This window comes from Epargyreus clarus, unplaced genomic scaffold (assembly GCF_041222505.1).
Source record: "Epargyreus clarus isolate Ecla_fem2 unplaced genomic scaffold, WU_Ecla_fem_2.2 ptg000023l, whole genome shotgun sequence".
Classification (NCBI taxonomy): Eukaryota; Metazoa; Arthropoda; class Insecta; order Lepidoptera; family Hesperiidae; genus Epargyreus; species Epargyreus clarus.
This window is the reverse complement of record NW_027332230.1, coordinates 1,345,511-1,364,772: the sequence shown is the minus strand read 5'-3', so window position 1 is coordinate 1,364,772 and position 19,262 is coordinate 1,345,511. Positions and strand designations below refer to the sequence as shown.

The following is a 19,262-nucleotide window of genomic DNA, read 5'->3' as shown; positions in this document are numbered from 1 at the left end:
TGTGTAACTATATGGTTTAAATAAAATGTATATTGACTGTTAAATTTTTATTCGAAAATTGAAAATAAGAAACCCTGAAAAAATTCGAATTATTCAAAAAATTTCGGATTATTCGAAAATTTTCGAATTATTCGAAATTTTTCGAATTATTCGGGAACTTTCGAATAATTCGAATTTTCGAATTATTCGATTCGAGTTTCGAATCGAATATTAATATTCGATTCGGAACGAATAATTCGTAAGTTCGAATTATTCGCACACCCCTATTTATTTTCTCTCATCTGGCATAATATCCTTTTTATATCTTTACTCTCTTCATTGTGAGCACTTTATACCACTTCTGAATATAATATAAACAATTATTAATCCAGACAAAGATTTTTATTACTTCCGTTTGTTTTACACTGAAAGAGAATATAAGAAAACAACAAAACATCAAATTCAAAAGCGCACCGCGCCTCTCCTCACCGCTATGCCTCACCGCTCACAGATAAAAAATACAGCTCCTCAACTTGCCAGTTACAATATGTAATATTTTCGCAAAACAGGTTTTAGATTTGCTCGACCCATTCGGTTTAGTCGTAAATGGTTGCCATTCGATAGAACTACTAAAGGGCGCTCATAAAGTCAAGTAATGGGGCATTTATGGGGGATGTTTCACCCATGTATTTCTTATGTGAGCTCATGTTCTAAACATTGAAATGAAATAATTACTATATTAATATGCATATTGTTTCAACTTTGTTTAATGACATGAGTAGTGGCCTGTCAGATTTCATGTTCAGTGGTCACGGCGGCATGGCATTCATTATGCGGACAACCATAAATAAAATTGATGTCTTGCCTAAAATTACTTTTAGACTAAGTTGAAAGACCAGAGCATAATTTGGTATTATTGTAAGTTAAAATACGCATGGCGTATATACAAATACATTACCATCCGCAATCGGGTAAAATGATGAATTTAATGTATGTTTATACAAAATTCCAGTAAAAAGCTCTATATTTTTATTTTACATACGGAACCCTTCGTTCGTTTGCAAGTGCTACTCGTACTTGGCCGATTTTTCGTACAATACGTCATTACGCGGCAATTGGTCCAACTGTGCGGCAGAATCGCTGACGCTCATATCTGGGTCTCAAGCATCTTAATGAGGGTAACTGTTGAATGGCAAACGGAGGCAAAGGGGGCAAACAGGAAAATTAACTGGTAACTGTTTCATAATTCTTTGCGCGGCTCAAATGTGGGTCAGTCTGTCAGAACAGTTAAACATTATTTACGTAACTTTGTTTTGGGTATGACAATAGACACTTTCATCGTCATCTTTCAGTATTGTGTCACTGAAAACAGGTCTCTAAATAAGCGGTCATAGTCTTATTATTAATTATTTCTAAGGGGATAGAACCCTTTGTGAGGCACCACCGACACGCCTGTTTCGGCCGGTGCTGTACTTTTTGGGATTGAGTTAAATTTATAAATCACATCTTTAATCAATACCTAAAGTAGAAATCAATATCAATAATAACAAATTTTATTGCTGATACTGACTGATTAAAAATAACGATTATGTAATCAATAAGTATTATTATCCTAAATGTTGCCTATAGCGATTCGGCCTACGTTATGTACGGTGATGCTACGCCTTTCTAGAAGTCCGTATCAGCGGATTAGCATTCCGACTTCAAAATTATTTGCTCTTTGTAGTTAGGAATTTATAATATTATCTTTCCTTCTTATTTCTTCTATCTTCCTGATTATTTTTACTTTAAATATTCAGAGGTCGATGAATATCTCAAAGATAGGCATAGAATGCTCATTTACATGAATACATAAAGTTAATTATATAATTGAAATTGAAAGATATCTTAGACTCAAAGTGTGTCAGTAGACAATTCTTTACCAGATGAATTACAAACGTTTCTTATTAAATAACAAGCTTTGCAAAAATATATTAAAAAAACAACTTTTTAGTGCGAAAAAATATGTTTTATAACGGTTTAGGCGGGTTTAAAATATGGGTTGTATTTACGTCTAAGTTTTCCTCCATGCATCTTCTGTACGACAAAAAGAAAAATCAGAAACTTTAGAACTTTACACAATTATCTGTCTGAACAATAAAAGAAACAAAATAAAAAAGAAATACTACGACAACATTTTTTTAACTACGAAAGCAGTTTAAATGCCCTTAAAGCCTTTTAACACCATAGCACATCTCATTGTGCAATGTTTCTCATAACGACCACGAAGCATTATGAGGGACGATTTGCACGTCGTGGTTTATGCCCACAGATTACGGTTTTTTATTGATTGTTTTTTAGAGATATTTTATAAAACTTTTAGTACATACCTTTACCTGTTCTTACACAGTAGTTGTAAAAAGAAGCTTATCAATTATTTTTAATTTCAAAATATGGAGAAATACCAATGTTATGTGTATATACTACGAGATTTTTTAAACTTTCTCCCATTTCTCCCATTGAAGCCCTCGAAGCCTAAGCCACCCTCGAATGTTGAAGTCGGTCAAAATCAACCAAAACCCGTGAGGCTACAATCAATATATTTTGAGTAAATCTCAGTAGATGTCGCTCATTTTATTTCCCTCTCAGAATCATACGGACTAGGATTATAACTAGCAAGTCGTTTTGAACAATCCCGGGATTATACAGGAGGTCTTTAAGGCACCGAATTAACGGGTGCCATTACAAATAGCCCGGATTACGTACGGGACTCGGGCGCTCTTAATAAATATGCCTTAGCTAGTGTTCTACGTAGTAATTAGAGGTAATAAATGGATGCAATGCATTAATGACCCCCGTGGCTCTATGGTCACTGTCACAATGCATGTTCCTTGTAGACACCATACCCGGACATTCGTCGGAAGTTTTCGGAATATGTGTATACGACAAAATTAGAATCAGATTTTTTTTTCATTTTTATAATAAGCGAATAATAATTGTGATGACAATACCTGTAGTTATTCATATACATTTAACTTAATTACCCGCTTCGCTTTAAAAATTGAATTAATTCATACTTCTGTAATGGCACTCTAGAATTCTGTTGTCACAAGACACATGGACATAAAAAATAACTTCACGCATCCAATGAAATTCAATTTACTAGATTCCCATACTTCGGAATTTGAAACAATTTTAATTCAATAATCAAAATCGGAAACTTGTGAAAAGAAAAAAAAATACGTGTGGCACTCGGAGACTGCCGCGGTAAAGCTATTGCATAGCATTTTTTATGCTATGAAAACGCTCAGAAGGAATTCCAGAAATACAATATATTCTTCCATAATCATCAACATTTACATTAGTACATCTTTATCCACTATTTTATCATATCATTTGGCCGAATGTTACAGGTACATCGCATTTTTCATTAATAAATGCACTTTGTTTATTCATATTTAAAACACTTTGTACACAAATTATTTGTACCATAAATCATAATGGCGTTTTGATTTTGTACTGTCAAGTCTGTCAGTTGTAATTGTACGTTTAAAAATTACAAACACTATTTTACGTTATTTTATCAATCCAGAATTCAACATAGCTTGGGTTGATAAAACATATTATTTGGATAATGTGGTAATATAATTTTGAATTTTATAATGGGAATATAAAATATACTTCACGCAATTTTAAGATTTCCGCACGGATTATAAAAAAATGTGTATTACTGCCATCTGTGTTCGGTTGCCTGGAGACTTGATATCCAACAGTCCTCCACCGCTATTTTCACTTACACAAAAAAAAAAAAAATACAAATTACGCGCGAAACTCACTCGTCTGTCGATTACAAACGACCTATAATAAAATGTTTAGCAAAATTGATTTATTTCACTCTAGCAAGACGTCATTCAAACAGGAGGTTAGGAACATATTAATTGAAAACTATGGTATTACTTAAATTATTTATAAACTTATTCATATGTATTATATATATATTATATCTATTGCCTACTTGTTACAAAATACACACATACACATTCACACTCACATACATATACACACTACACGTACATACTTATACACACACATTTATGTATATTAATATAGCTTTGGTGGTTGTTAATAAATTAAAAGTAGTAACTAGTGTTAGTAAGTGATCGTACTTTATTATTATGTTTTTGAAATGCTCATAAAATGTAAATCCTTAATTGGCTGTTAGTAGATTAAGCATGAAAAAAATTGTACAATACTTTAAGAGCTGTGGATTTTGTTAATAAATAAAATAAAATAAAATAAATACACCACCAGGGGCGCCGGCAGCATTTGGTCAAGGTGACGGCGCACCAGTATGCCATTTTCAGTTCTGACTTCATAATGGAGTCTACCTAATCTTCGGATGACGACTCCGAACTCCCATTTAACTCTTCGGTTGGTGTAACTGCGGACTTGTACCTTATCACCTTGTCCGAACTCCTTCGTTGGCGGTGCATTGTAATGTAATCTGGATAGTGGGGCGGATTTCTTAAATAAGGCATGCATATAGGTTCTTACCTCACTGCCGAACATTAACTGATAAGGTGATAACTCTTTTGTATTAGGTGTACGTCTCAAGCGTGCCTTGACAGTTAACAGTTTATCAAATAAACTTCCGCTCTTGCCGATATAAAAGAACATTCAGGTATTAGCCGATTATTTTCTTTTTGTACATTCAAAAATTTAAATTTTAGCTTTGTATATATTTCTTCAAATTCGTACCTGTATTTTATTTCCTCTTCTAAATTTTCTTCTTCTGTAAGCCATTCAATTTTTTCTTGAATCGCGTAGAATTTGTTCAAATTTTCTTGTAAAGAATTCAGTCGTATATTTATTTCTTCATTGTCAATTTTTTCTATTCCCGAAATGTAATTTTCGGTTCGTTTCATTAACCCACGTAATGTGGCTCGTATTTTCTTATTGTTTTTTAGTTCATTCGACATCTCGTCGCCAATATCAAATAAAATAATAAGGAATGTAAAATAATACTTTATTCAATTATATCCATATTTTCTATTGACAGTCAACAACTCGGTTGCCTGGAGACTTGATATCCAACAAAGGTGTTATTAATTTTCGTTACGGAATTTCTCGATTCGGTCGCCGCGCTCAAAGCCCGCGATAAAAGCTATGCAATAGCTTAAAAATATTTAAACAACATTTGCAAGTGGAACCAATTTCAGTAAAATATGAACCTCAAAGATTTGTGTCTTCACCACTTCTCTATAAAGCAAGTACACCGAAATATATCGGCAATAAACAAGGAGAAATATCTGCTTTTGCGAGGAGAAATGTACCCTAGAGAACAGGTTTTGGGGTTGAAACTTGGGGAGTTGAGTTAAAAGAAACTCTGTGAGAAAATATGTCTCGAAATAGATAAATTTCAGCCGCTTCCACGGAGGTAAACATCTCGACGTATGCATTCTGCCCCACCTTTAACGGACTCCATTCAAAACTATTTGTATTTTGTACGTTAGAGAACTTATTTTAAATGTTCCGAGGAGTTATTTAAAAGTGTTGAGAGAGTTGTCGTAAGTATTTTATATAAATATTTATGAATGTATATATTTTTTTATCGAAGAACATGCGGTTTTTAAATTTGTAAATAATCATGGCAGCTTGAAGACATCTGCAATCAACTGCCAAATAACATTGATGCCTTTTATAAGTCTAAGATCGGTCACGGATGCGTTGCATAACATCATCACATAACAGCGTAAGCCCACTGATAGATGTAGACCTCCTAGAAAAGAAAGCCGTAGTCACCACGGGCTATGGATAGCGGTAGCCACCCTAATTAAATTACCACATAGTTGTTACCGCAGCTACTGGTGTTACTCTAAACTTGAGCAACTATCAACAAAAAAATCATATAAAACTAGAAAGAAATTAATTTAACTGTAATAATACTAAATAATGATGATTTAGTGACACTGTAATGTAAATAAAACGAATTCTCCCTCCCATAATAAAGATTAAACTTACAATACGCCAGAGACTCAAATAAATATGAAGATTTGTCATAAATTCAGCAGTCTTGATTCATTTCATTCTCACTAAACTATAAAATGCATGCACTTTGCAATGTCCCATTCAAATACGGGTATAAAGAGTATTATCTAAGTAATGGCCTTACTGCTTGAAGCTACAGTCGATATTCGAACGGACCAAAGTATGGTGTTAAAAGCGTTTCGTAAATTAATAGATACAGATATAAATTATACCCAGTAGTCGGTTAAAACCCGAGTGAGAGCAGAGATAGTGCTACCAGAGGTTTAGAATATTTTCCATTTGGACTGTCAACGAAAAATGGCGCCCGTATTTATTATGCAGACGGTGCGTACCCCGTATTTTTGTTATCGTTAAGTGTTGAGCACTTTTTGTTTTTAACTTGTTGAGACTGACATTTATTTTCAGCTTTTCGAGAGATGTCATTACACAGTGTAAAGTTCTTTTCAGTAATGATAGTATTTTAATGATAGTTTTATTTGTCACTGAAATATTTCTCAGAATGAAATGTTTATTTTGAGTGTTTTTTTTATTTAATAGAAACAGAAATTTGAAGGTGGTAGAGCCCTTTGGGATTCGACTCCGATGACATCATCGCTACAACGGGGTAGCAACACACCTTAGGTAAGAGTCTAATCGTATAGTCTAATCGTATTGAATCGTGGTTGATAACATATGTGTGTAGGTGGCAGTACTAACTTACCACCTCATGTTCGTTTCCTATTACTATATTATAAAAAACCGCACGGTAGACAGTCCTACTAATATAAGGTATCGTGTACCGTTCATGGATCTGTGTAACTAACTCCAAGTAAGCTAGGGTAGAGGACAAATTGGTCCTCCCACAAAACTATATGAGGGAGATATACATATTTGCCTATGCGCACTCTTGAGAATAATTTAAGTTTAAATGCAGATGCTTGTAAAAGATAAAGAGAGTAGGCAGTGGCGATTCTGCTACAATTAAACTACATAATACAAATGCTATAAGTACTTCAACTAAGCAGAACTAAGATATGTACATACTTCAAACTAAGAACGCCACTTGGAATTAATTATAACGCTTTGATATTGTAACTGGTTGAAATTTATGTAGCTATACTTTTGATAGTACCTTTATTTTTTTATTAAATTGTTTATTTCTTACCTGCAGTCTTAGTCTGGCAGTAGAAGTCTCCTTACTAGCAGTACCTGAAAAATCATTAACAACATTAATTGGCAATAATTACCATCCTAAACTAGTTCTAAACCTTTGAAGACAGATATATTTTTCATTATGACAGAGACAAAAAAATGTACACAAAATAAATTTTATATACACATACTTGTACATAAGTGTATATTCTTTAAAATGTATGAAACAAGACATCAATAAAACATGAAGTGTTTTGAAAGTAAAACGCTTCGTAATTCGTCTTCATAAGCAGCGCAGCCGCACCTATATCTGCTTAATAACAACAATGTTAATTGCTGCTGCGTTATAGTTTGAAGGGTATGGCAAGGGCGACAATAAACGCTTTAAACGCTCTTTACACTCTCAGCCCCACACTAGGATTCCGTGTATCGTGGCTGTTATGGACACACAGAGACAAATACACCCAAACCCAGAAACAGAAATCTAAATTCATCATTTAGAAATCTTTCTAGCCAGGGATCGAACTCGGGACTTGTTGTGCGTCAGACCGGTATGGTGACCGCTCCACCATGCTCGTCGTAGTTCTCGGCGGTAGCAACGCATCTGTGATCAACCTCAAGTAGTACTCTAATCTTATCTGGGGTTGAATACTATCCATGGACAGCATTAGCCACTTATTATCAGATGGCCTATACACAGATACGTTAGCTTTCATAATCTTCCAAAAATATGTTGCGAGGAATCTAAATCCCAAATCAAATATCCGATGGAAGAGAAGACAAATTGTCATCGTTTAGATAAATATAATCGCGCAGATATCCCTTTTGCAAAATTTATTTTGGTCGGAATATTCTTGGTGACTCGTTTCTCGCTCCACTAGACATCGGTGACTCGCTGACCCGCAACATTGTTTGTATGCAAGCGATAAGCTATGAATAATTTAGCGAGAAATGTATACATGATAAAAATAAAGAATGTACTTGTTATATTGTCTGAAAGGGGAATTTCGTGTTGAACTTGAACTTATAAATATATTTTCTTTTTTTTTATACTTTATTGAACCAAAACATAATTATGGAACAAAAGGCGGGCTTAATGCTAAAAGCATTATCTCCATATTTTATGTATATATATCGAAATATTTTTTTCAAGTAGATTATTTGCAAAATATCTTTTGGATTTCACCGTTTGAATGTCACATTGTCACCCTTTGTGTAAATATACATCAAACTCATAATATCTTCAAGAAAGCAAACTATACTATTCGGTTATTTAATTACTAGAGCCTTAAGAAGATATTGACGGCCACCCTGATATACTCAAAGACTAAAATGGTGACATTACGGAAAGCAACCACGAGTCTAATTGATTACACCAGAAGTTAAAACTTCAGCCATGTGCTGCGATAAAGGGTGCCGTAGGTAACAGCGTGAACAGAACGTCCGAGATTTCTCGGAACACTCATTGTAACACCATTACCACACAAAGGGACCTTACGTCCACCTGCATTTCTAAAAGTTCTAATTGATTTTTTTTTTTTTTTATGAAATAGACGTAATAAACACACACTAATGGTATGTGACCGCTGCCACCGAGGGATCAAATCAGGAATAACCTCAGTCAGATCTAGGAGTGGATCGAGGAGTGGAGTATGTATCCATATAGGACTTTAGTTCTAAACCTTTGAAGAAAGGACTCCAATTTGTTAGTTAACCCCAGGGTTATCCATATACGCAACGATTCTAGCGCGATTTTACAGATCGCAGTGAAACAAGACCCTTACTTGGCCCGAGCATCGAACGGGCCGTATCAGATGATGCACCATTCACGGTTGACTTGATAGACAATATGTCAGCTCTGCTTATCGAATTTCGCATTGAAATATATTTTTTCGATGCTAACAGGATGGGAGTTTTATTCAATTTCCGCTTGAAATCAAGCGACTTTTAGTTGATTTAGTAAGGTGATTCAGAGGATACGTATTTCAAACAGTATTTGACAAATAAAATACATTTTATTACAAAAATATGATCCCGGGTTTTAGAGGTATTTATATATTGTTTATTTATGCAACACTATTCAAACTCTACTTTTTGTAAATAAAACAAGATAAAGAATAATTATATTCTTAGACGAATTTTACCACGTAAGGAGTAGGTGGATTCGTCTAAATTGTGAGAGTGAAACAGGTTATATTTTTAATAGTAGTTTTTGATGTGAAACATCTATAGCCGCACGTAAAACCGATTTCTGGCGTGGCGACGCATGCCGTGGCGCCACGCTATACGATGGTATATATATATATATAGTCTATATGCAGTAGTGTGTACGGTGTGGCGACGCGTCGCCATGCGCAAAAATCGTAATATTTTATTTTATCATTATTACATATTTAGTTCCTATCACAATATGTTCTTTTCTGCATATTACTTTTACAAAATAATGTCGATGTTTCACATCTGCCAGGCGTCCCGTGACGGCTCACATGTTTTTTTTTATAATAAAAAATCTCTATTTTATGTTATACGTCGTATGTATTGCGTTTATATATAATGTATTAGAAAGAAAGAAAGATTACGTGGTTTATTTATTAGTAATCGAACATACAGTCCACCTGACGGGAAGCAATATTTGCCATCCATCAACATTTGTAATAGTTTCATAAGGAAATACATTTTCTAATTGTTGCTAGTCCTAAGAAAAAAAACTAAGGACCACGCCAGTGCTTGATGTCGGTAATGGCGCTGCAACGAACGATAACTACCACTATTGAAGTTAATTTATTGGAATGTTTCTAGAAAATAGTATATATTTTAATTCATTAATAGAGTCAAATTACCGTTAAACAATTATTCTTAAAGAAGTATTCTTATTAAAATAAGAACCGCATATTCCCCACACCCTTATATAAGTAATCGAACAATTATAACATATTAAAACAAAGCTCGCGCGGAACTAATACCAAGAACGACCAAACAGCAAATGTGGCCGAACCCAAACTTGCCATAAATAACAGGGTGACGTCCTTCATACCTAAAATTCAGCAAAACCTAAGCCATTTATCAAATTTCATAGTGAAAACAGCAATTATTCCGTTATTTATGCAGTGGGGTAACGATAGAATAAGATTTATTGTTTGTACGCACATTATTACTGTTGTACTAACAATTTATGTTCCGTGTTTGGTGATTTTACCCTTGTGGAATGGAAAGATAGGAGTATATTTTAAGACTTGTTCAATTGATCAAGTAATATTGACTTGAAAATATAGTTATAAAGTTGATTTTCGAAAATTATTTGTAAATTTTTCCTTACATCGAGTATACTTTTTAGGGTTCCGTACCCAAAGGGTAAAAACGGAACCCTATTACTAAGACTCCGCTGTCTGTCCGTCTGTCCGTCTGTCTGTCTGTCTGTCTGTCTGTCTGTCTGTCTGTCACAGGGCTCTACCGCTTAAACCGTAATAGATAGACACTTGAAAAATAAAAGTCAATTCAAAATTGCAGCTCTTGACAAAGCTTATTTGTTTAGAAATTTGTCTGTCCTCTCTGTGACCAATTTATGAATTCTTTATGATTTTAATTTATATTGTTTATTGCATTTTATGTAATTGGACAAAGGGTTATATTTAATTTTCTGTTTTACCTGTATTGAATTTTATGGAATGTTGGTGGATCTGTTTGAATATTATTCTTACCCTTCCGTATGTTTTGTCCGCAAAATCCATTTATTTTATTTGTAATAAATACGATTTTAAGACTGACTTTTTTATATAATATTTATACAAAAGTGCACTTTTTCTATATTATAAAGATAATAACATACGAGCATGCCATGGTTCAACCACTTGAAATTGTCCATGGGAACGGTAAGCGTATCGCGGGAACTACTTACAAATCCGACAAATGACCAGATTCGTTACATTTTTGATTTACATATATTATTACTAAATATCATACTAACAATAGCATTGCTCGCCTCAACATCCGACCAAGACCTATATTATCAGTAGAAAATGTGGTTCGTAAGAAAAAATATTTATAGTATAAAAAGAAAGATAATTACCGAGTAATCATCATGTTAATATTAGCAGGCATTAATATACGCAGGTATAAATAAAAAAAAATCCTTCTACACTATGTAACTACTATTAAATCTTTAAGTATAAGGATTTTAATTTTATTTTTTAAGTACAATAAAACTAGGAACCCTCTAATCTAAATCCAAACTAGGAACCCTCTAATCTAAACCTCCAGTTCACTTATCTATTGCGGTACGGCTCTCGGGATATACGATTTTTTCTCACCCACATATATCTCTGTGGTTCAATTGAACTGTTTTCTTACCACGATTTATGTGGGTAGGGCCGAAATATAGAGCCACCTGCGCCAAGCTCCAATTGTTATAAGTCTATGCATTTTTTGTGAGCTTTTTATCTAAGGACAGTGTAAATATATTGAGTCCCCTGGGCATTGTGGCAAATTATTTTTCTGTTACTATAACTTTACTATTTGTTAGCTATTTAAAGCGGCTTTGTTATGTCATTTTTAAAGACGGAGAAATTCTGATTAGATTGACAATCGTCCTATTATAACTAACGCCATTTATACGCTACTTTGCATTGAGTAAACATAATCGCAATGTCACTACAATAATATATTGATGATTTTTATTATACTTTCTCAAAAAATTACAGAGTGGGTTTTGATTTCGAGAACTGTGCAAGAAAGCGTATTTCAAAAGAAATAGAACAATCGCTTTAATTTCATTTACTTATATGTTTTTGTATTATTTTTATTTATTTATTCGAAGTGTAATCTAAACTAAAATTATAATAATTGCTGATTATAAAATAGTAATGTTTATATTTCATTGAGGTATGTTTTTAGAGTTATAAAATAATACACGTACCTAAATAACCATACAATGGCTGATTGGTGTAATACGTTACATGTAATCCCGCAATTAATCAGTGACCGAATGCACGATCCTCAAATTGATGGGGCGTAATGGACGCAGTCAGGGGGAAACACTAGTTGACGCCTGGGTGACGTCATACTAGCCAATTTGATCGTCGATTCTGATTTTTAGAATTTCGTTCCCAAGGAGTAAATACTAAGGCTCCTCTGTCTCAACGTTATATCAAATATGAAAATTAAAAAAGGTTAAAAACAAATAGGAGTCACATAAGAAACCGGTAGTTTTTGGCAATTTGCGGCTCGTCTATTAGACTTTATTTAAGTTTCAATTTAATTTAAATGTTTCACAATGCATAATTGTTTTTATGGCTGATTTAATAAAAAATAGTTATAATAAAAAAATATCCATGCACCCTTAACTTACCACAACCTTCAAACCAGAACACAGCACCACTTGACACTGCTGTTATGTGGTAGAAACAAATGTGGCGGTGGTGCCGATGTCGAACCACAGAGGGCTCTACCATCTTTAGATACCTTACCTCTCTTACGCAGTATATTCAGCCAGTTCATTCACGGATAGGTACCAATAAATTACAAGTTACAAAAAGAGCATAAATTGGGAGGTAACTGGAATGCTTTTCCCGATAAGTTGGTAAAGTTTTATCGGAATGCCTCGCTCCCCGTATGCAAAGCGCGTTATCTAGAGGTATTAATCATTCGGCTTGTCGCAGTGTCGCTGTATGGAGGTGATTATATTCAAATTACTCTCTTAATTATTATTCAGGATCGTAAGAAACGTCTGCGACCTATATTTTATGCAGAATCAGAATTATAATGGTATAACATAAATTTGAAATGTACAAAATATTTTTTTAACGAACTAGCTAACTAGTAAACTAACCAAAAATAGTCTGCTTGGGTCAGTAAGTTACCTTTCTGTTAAGAGCAGTCAAACAGACATTCCTAATTAGAATTAGGGAATTTTCAAAATTACAGACAGAATTATCATTTTCGTATGTATAAATTAGATTTCCAGAAAACCATATAATCAGGTGAAAAGGACTATTTTATTAGAAAAGAATAAATAATATATTTGAAAACCACTGCAATCACAAGGTTTAGTATCTACTTTTACAACTTTCCGGTATCACAACTTTGTTCGTAACCAAAATAGATATAGGGCCACATACAAGCAAGTAATGTTCAAAATAACCACACTATTTGGTAGAACACTTGAAGGGGTACAAATTTATAGCGGACCCTTCGGTCAGAATTAGTTTTTGTAGTCCATCTGCAACATTAACTGGGGGCACTTGCCTCTAGCCGCAGACAAACTGTCGGGCTACAAAGTTAGCGTTTGTGGAAGCAGTACATATATACATATGAAACGTACTTACTCTCGCAGAATCTTAATCCATCTACAAAGTTAAACTACCACAGAACCCTTACCCCTTTAGAACCCTTTGTGGGTCAACTCCGGTGGCACCACCGCCACACCTATTTCTGCCTAATAACAGCAGTGTTAGGTGCTGCTGTGTTCCGTTTTGAAGGGTGTGGTAAGGGAGACATACTTATCCGAGGCGTTCTTGCTTAGTCCTCAGGGGTAGCGGCGCATCTGTGGCCGACCTCAGGTAGAAATATGTAATCCTATCTGGGGTTGATTACAGATGTCCATGGGCGGCAGTAGCCACTTACCATCTGGTGGACTGCATGCTCGTCTGCTACTCCTATATTATTAAAAAAAAACAGACATAGTCAGGAATTGAATGAACGACTGCGAGGGTTGATTACTAACAACCATTGTTCAGGAAATGGGTCTGACGCGCAGAGGGTTCTAGGTTCGATCTGCGGCCAGGCAGATATATTAATGATGGATTTAAATTTCTTTTCTATGTCTAGGTGTTTGTATCATCATCTTTTTGGGAGTCCACGACACCAACGACGGTGTAGCGAAGTAGGCTCTAAATTAATGTTTTACCTGATTTTCTAACGACTAATATTTAATGGCTTAAGCTTTCACAGTTCTTTAAAATTGGGAAAACCAATCGATAGATTGATTATTTATAACAGGCGGTAGATTTCAAGCGAACAATTTTAAAATCGCGAAAAATTCATTCGAATTATTTCGAACGCGAATTGCTATTTAGTTGTAGCGACAAATAGTTTAGTTTTTCACTGACAAATGAATTTGAAACAAATGTGAACGGAGGCAGATTGGCGTGACGCAATTTGCCGCTCCAAAGCGAACGGCAAGCGTGATCGTGTTAGCACTAAATGCAACGGCGGCGCTCTTTTGAACTACAATGCAATTATACTGCCGCTACTGTATTTTACTATTCTTTTTGTGACGATTCTCTACGACCTTACATGCGCACTGTGCAGCTTAGAATACCTCCCTGCACTAATGTCGTCCGAAAAAAATTAGAGCAATAATAGTGCTACCAATAGTTTAGCAACTTCGAAGCGCAAATGCATTTCTCTATCCTTTTGTATGCTCTAATATTTGTTATTATTAACACATTTTTTAGAAACGACAAGATTGGAAAAAGTAAAGGTAAGTAAGCATGCGAAAGATTTTGAAATATAGAGTCAAAATTACAAACTTATTTAAAGTATATGCAGAGAAATTACTCATTTCCACGTAAATGAGGCATTCAACAAATACTTTGGCTAACAATATAATATATGAATATGTAGCAATCTTAGTTTTTTCATTGGCTTGCCCAAAATGTTCTTAGTAATGAAAATGTACTTAACAGTAACTTCATCAACAATAATAATAGTAATAATAAAATTTTATTTATTTGCTCTCACAGTTAAATATAACATAAAATGTATTATAGGCAGTATAATATGTATTGGGATACATGCATTGGGAGACAAAGCGAAACAGAAAGTTATCCAAATGTACCTGGTGAGAGCCTGGCGCCTGTGATAGGTGTCAAAAGAATCTGAGTTACAGGTCGCCAGCGCCCTCTCCCGGACGGCTTATGGAACAGTGCCTATGTTCGTTTAATTATTAAACAGGTAACAAGGATACTAAGACGGCGAGATTATTGTAAAGATGTGGGTGTATGTTTGTGTGTACATGTGTGATTAAGAGAGGCGGTAGGTATGTATGTGTGGGTATGTAAGTGTGTGTGTAGGTGAAGAGTTTGGGAATATGACACTAAACGAATGTTGGTACTAGACGTTACTTTATTGGATGTAGTAAGTTTTCGGTTTCGTCATAAGAAAGGGTTTTAAGGTAATTGGTGACCTTTAACTTGCAACTTTGTTTGTTAACAGACCCATTTTTATTTTTAGTTAAAGTACCTACGATTTATCTTTTTATTAGTGAAGAATCTATTAAGGATTTCTGCTCCAACGTGTTTAATGGCCACACATTATCACCAAAATTTACAACAGTTCAAAGGAGAGACCCCGTTCGGAATAGTTGGCGACCTGTATCGCTAATGGTTTAATAGCGACCTGTGTCGCTACATCTGACATATTCATAGCGCCAACTGCGCTGTTTCAAATTTATTGCTTTAATTTAAATTCAGCTTAAGACAGTGTCGCTTTTGTGTCACACGCACTAATAATAAACGTATTAATTTATTATGGTGCATTTATATCTACTATTATAGGATGTTAGACATGGTCCGTGACAAAAAAGGAAAACATATAGTTTTTATACAATGCGTATTCTATCTTTCGTAACACGACCATGCAGACACGAGCCGGTGACATCAAAATATTGTACACACAGATATGATTTTGACTGAGACGACAAGTCTAGGTAAATAGGGCCTTAACCTACTATACTTATATTCGTTTACTTACATATAATACATTCTTTCCTTTTTCAGAACATTGTAAGCTTCTCAATGATTAGACATCTTAAATCGTCATAAATTAGATATAAAGTGGACTGCTTACGTTCTACAGTATGCTGTGTGCTTTAAAACAAATAGCATCAGCAACAACGTCACCAAACAACAGAAAATAAATTATTCGTTTTCAATTTGCACGTCCTTGTGAAAAAGAAGAAAATTGTTGTCACACTTCCATGTGTGTCAGATAGACTGTAATTACGTCATGAACGCGTCGCATCAAATGAGCCTCTTTTGTGAATCCGTGAGTCCGTGTTTCTTTGTGTTGTTCGCAGAAATTAGTTTGTACTGCATTTCATGGTAAGTGGTGTCCCAAGGACATCTTATCAAGTGCAAATAGGATTGATTATAATTAAATAATATTGAGAATTCATTTTCTCCCGAGGTCTTTCTCGGATATGATACGGGGTCCTTAAAACAGTGTTGTCTTAACTTTAAAACAAGAACACGACGGCATTTAGCATTGCCAATTTTATAAAGAAAACATTTTAAAAATTATCTGTCATATGTATACTACTTAATTCTCGTAATGTTTTTTTTCTATACTCAAAAAAATTGAAGCTGCGAGCATTGTACATGTTTCAGATTTGCTATTTGATAAACTTCGCATGTACACTGAAACGCCCTCGCAATTTGAAGCACCACTTTACTTTTACGCATAGATATAATACTGTCTGATCTGTGTCTGATCCTGTATTAAGGTTCGTTTATATCTTTTGACGGTGGTAGATCGCTTTTTGGTTCGACACCAGAGACACTACCGCCATACCTATTTCTGCCTGATAGCAGCAGTGTTAAGCGCTGCTATGGTCAGCTTTGAAGAGTGGGGTAAGGGATCTCCCTTAAGGGGGGGCCCTTCACAGCGTCAAAGACCAATTAGTAACGCCTCGGATATCTATCCTAACTAGACTATCCTATCAGGGTTAACGACGCATCTGTTGATAATCTCAGGTAGGAATCTTATCTTATCTAGGATTGATTAATCGTGTAAATTTATTTTTATACAGTCTCAAAGCAGCTCTAGAGCGTGTCTTATTTATTATTAGTATTTTTTTAAATAAATCAGACATATATTTTTATTATCACACATTGTTTGCCTGTTTACTCTAGTATTAATTTATTTTGCTGTCATGTGTCATAAATTTTATTACTACAATTGTTACAGCAATTCCTGCGTCATATATGTATTCTAGTGGAGGATGAGGTAAGACGGAGAAAGTTACACAATGCATTATAACTTACTCCTTGAGTGTAGCAACGTATATATAGAACTTAAGGTAATCCTTCTGTTATAATTTTGTTAATTACGAGTACATATTAAGTCCATGGCCATAGATAACTAACTCACTGTGAGATGAAGTGCATACTTGTTTGCTACTAAAATACCGTAAAAGAATTGGTATACCATTCATTCAGCATAAAAAGCAGTAATAAGAAAAGAGCAAAGGTTTTGACGTTCAAACCTCTGTAAAAATTTTTTTCACTTGTTTAAACGACAATTTCCTAAGCTCCTCTCGGTCTTTAAGGAGACCCGCGCTCAGAGAATACTACCATTTCAATAAATTGAATTTAACTTTCAGGTCAACTTTGCAATATTTTATTAAATAAACTCATGCAAGATAAGTATTATCTGTAGCATCTCAATTTTACTGCAGCTCATAAAAGTCTGCAAAAAGAGCAAGTTTTAAAAAATAACGAGGCCATCATCCGCTCGGTGGGTAAATTGATTCGAGAACATTCGGCATTGCGAGGCCGCTCACGATCGCTATAAGTCGATGTAATGTATTTTAAGTGAGGTGCTCGTTCGCGGATTAATAGAGTATGGCAAGCTTGCATAGCATAGAGCTGTGCGGGCTCGCTACATTGATTTTTAACTCTGCAGTAATTGCTATTTATGTCTTTTTAAATAAGGAGTGGCAAACAAACATGCAATCCACCTGACGGTAACTCATGGACTTCTGCAATATGCCCAGATAAAATTAGTGTCATATCTGAGCTGTGCCGCACATTTACTACCCCTGAGGACTAAGTTGGATGCCGCGGATATGTATATTTTCCTTAAAATCAGAACACAACTACGCTTAATACTGCTGATTTTAGGCAGAAAACGAAGACTTCTACATAAAAATGAACTAGACTATATCATTACCACAATTATCCGTATATGGTCAAATCCGTCACGCAGGATTGCCAGAGAATGAGACATACATATGCTCGAGAAACGTGTTCCTCCGTAGTCGAGTAAAAAGCGCGGTCTCTCTCTCAACAACTCAACAACAACAAGTCAAATAGAAAGATCTTCACCATCTTCACTTCACCGCCTTAAAACTGGATGAGGCCACAAAAGACTGATTTGTCAGTTATTTTTTGGATTATTTACAAATAACAAAACATATTTTAAGAAAATGTGGGGATGGAAGCAACTAATACTACGTAATTTACGTAATAAATAAATAAGTACTTCAAACATTTTAGGGACATTGTAGCACGGAGACGTAGCAAAACTTTATGTACGCAACAATTTCAGTTCTCAAAACTGGTTACACTTTCTTGTTAGGAGTGATCTATCTAATTTTACTCATCTAAGCTAAATAATAAAACGTTTTAGAATAAATGCTGTAAGAAAATATTACGATTTATACCGCTAGCCAATATTCGTCTCAGCGGATTCTCTCTCTCAAACAGAGCCGCGAAATGATGTAATTACTTTAAAAGCCGGGCAAATATTTTTATACGGAATAAACGTCTGGGAGGCTGTATTAACAGGGTTTGTTGGCTCGTTCCGGATAATAGTTCAAACAAATCCATTAGAAATATTTTGTTACTTTATAAATGACTTAGTCAAATTTAAAGTGTTATTTGTAGCTTTTGAATGTAATTTGGCCATTATTTTTGTCGTCAAATCGGGACGCTTGCTTATTGTAAAAAAAAATATTTTACTACTCTTTATCTTTTTAAAGAGTAACTCTTATCCTTTGTAATGTTCAAAAATATTAGACAATATTATTTGTTATAAAAGGGCATATATGGACACATTATAAAGATATAATGAGCAGTGCTATAAGGCTTAATATTTATAATAACAAAGCAAAGACATGTGAAGGCTTGGAGCATACTCTACCTCACGGATGTTTACACACAACTATTTCTGGTTTGTTTTCAGTATGATGCTCCATTTTATAAAAAAATATATAACTTGGTATAGATTTAGGATTAATATCCTGTGTTTGAAGACATTGTCAAATGATCCTTGGTAGGCAAAACATTGGATAGATCTTTTCTAATGTAATCATAAGACATTTTCTAAAATCACAACCCCCCTACACT

The 19,262-nt window shown here is 34.5% G+C and overlaps 1 long non-coding RNA gene across 1 annotated transcript in view; it reads right to left on the bottom strand.

Moving 5' to 3' along the window:
• Window positions 1–19,262, bottom strand: part of LOC140751782 (uncharacterized) — a 592,785-nt gene that overhangs the window by 367,452 nt on the left and 206,071 nt on the right. The window lies entirely within an intron of this gene.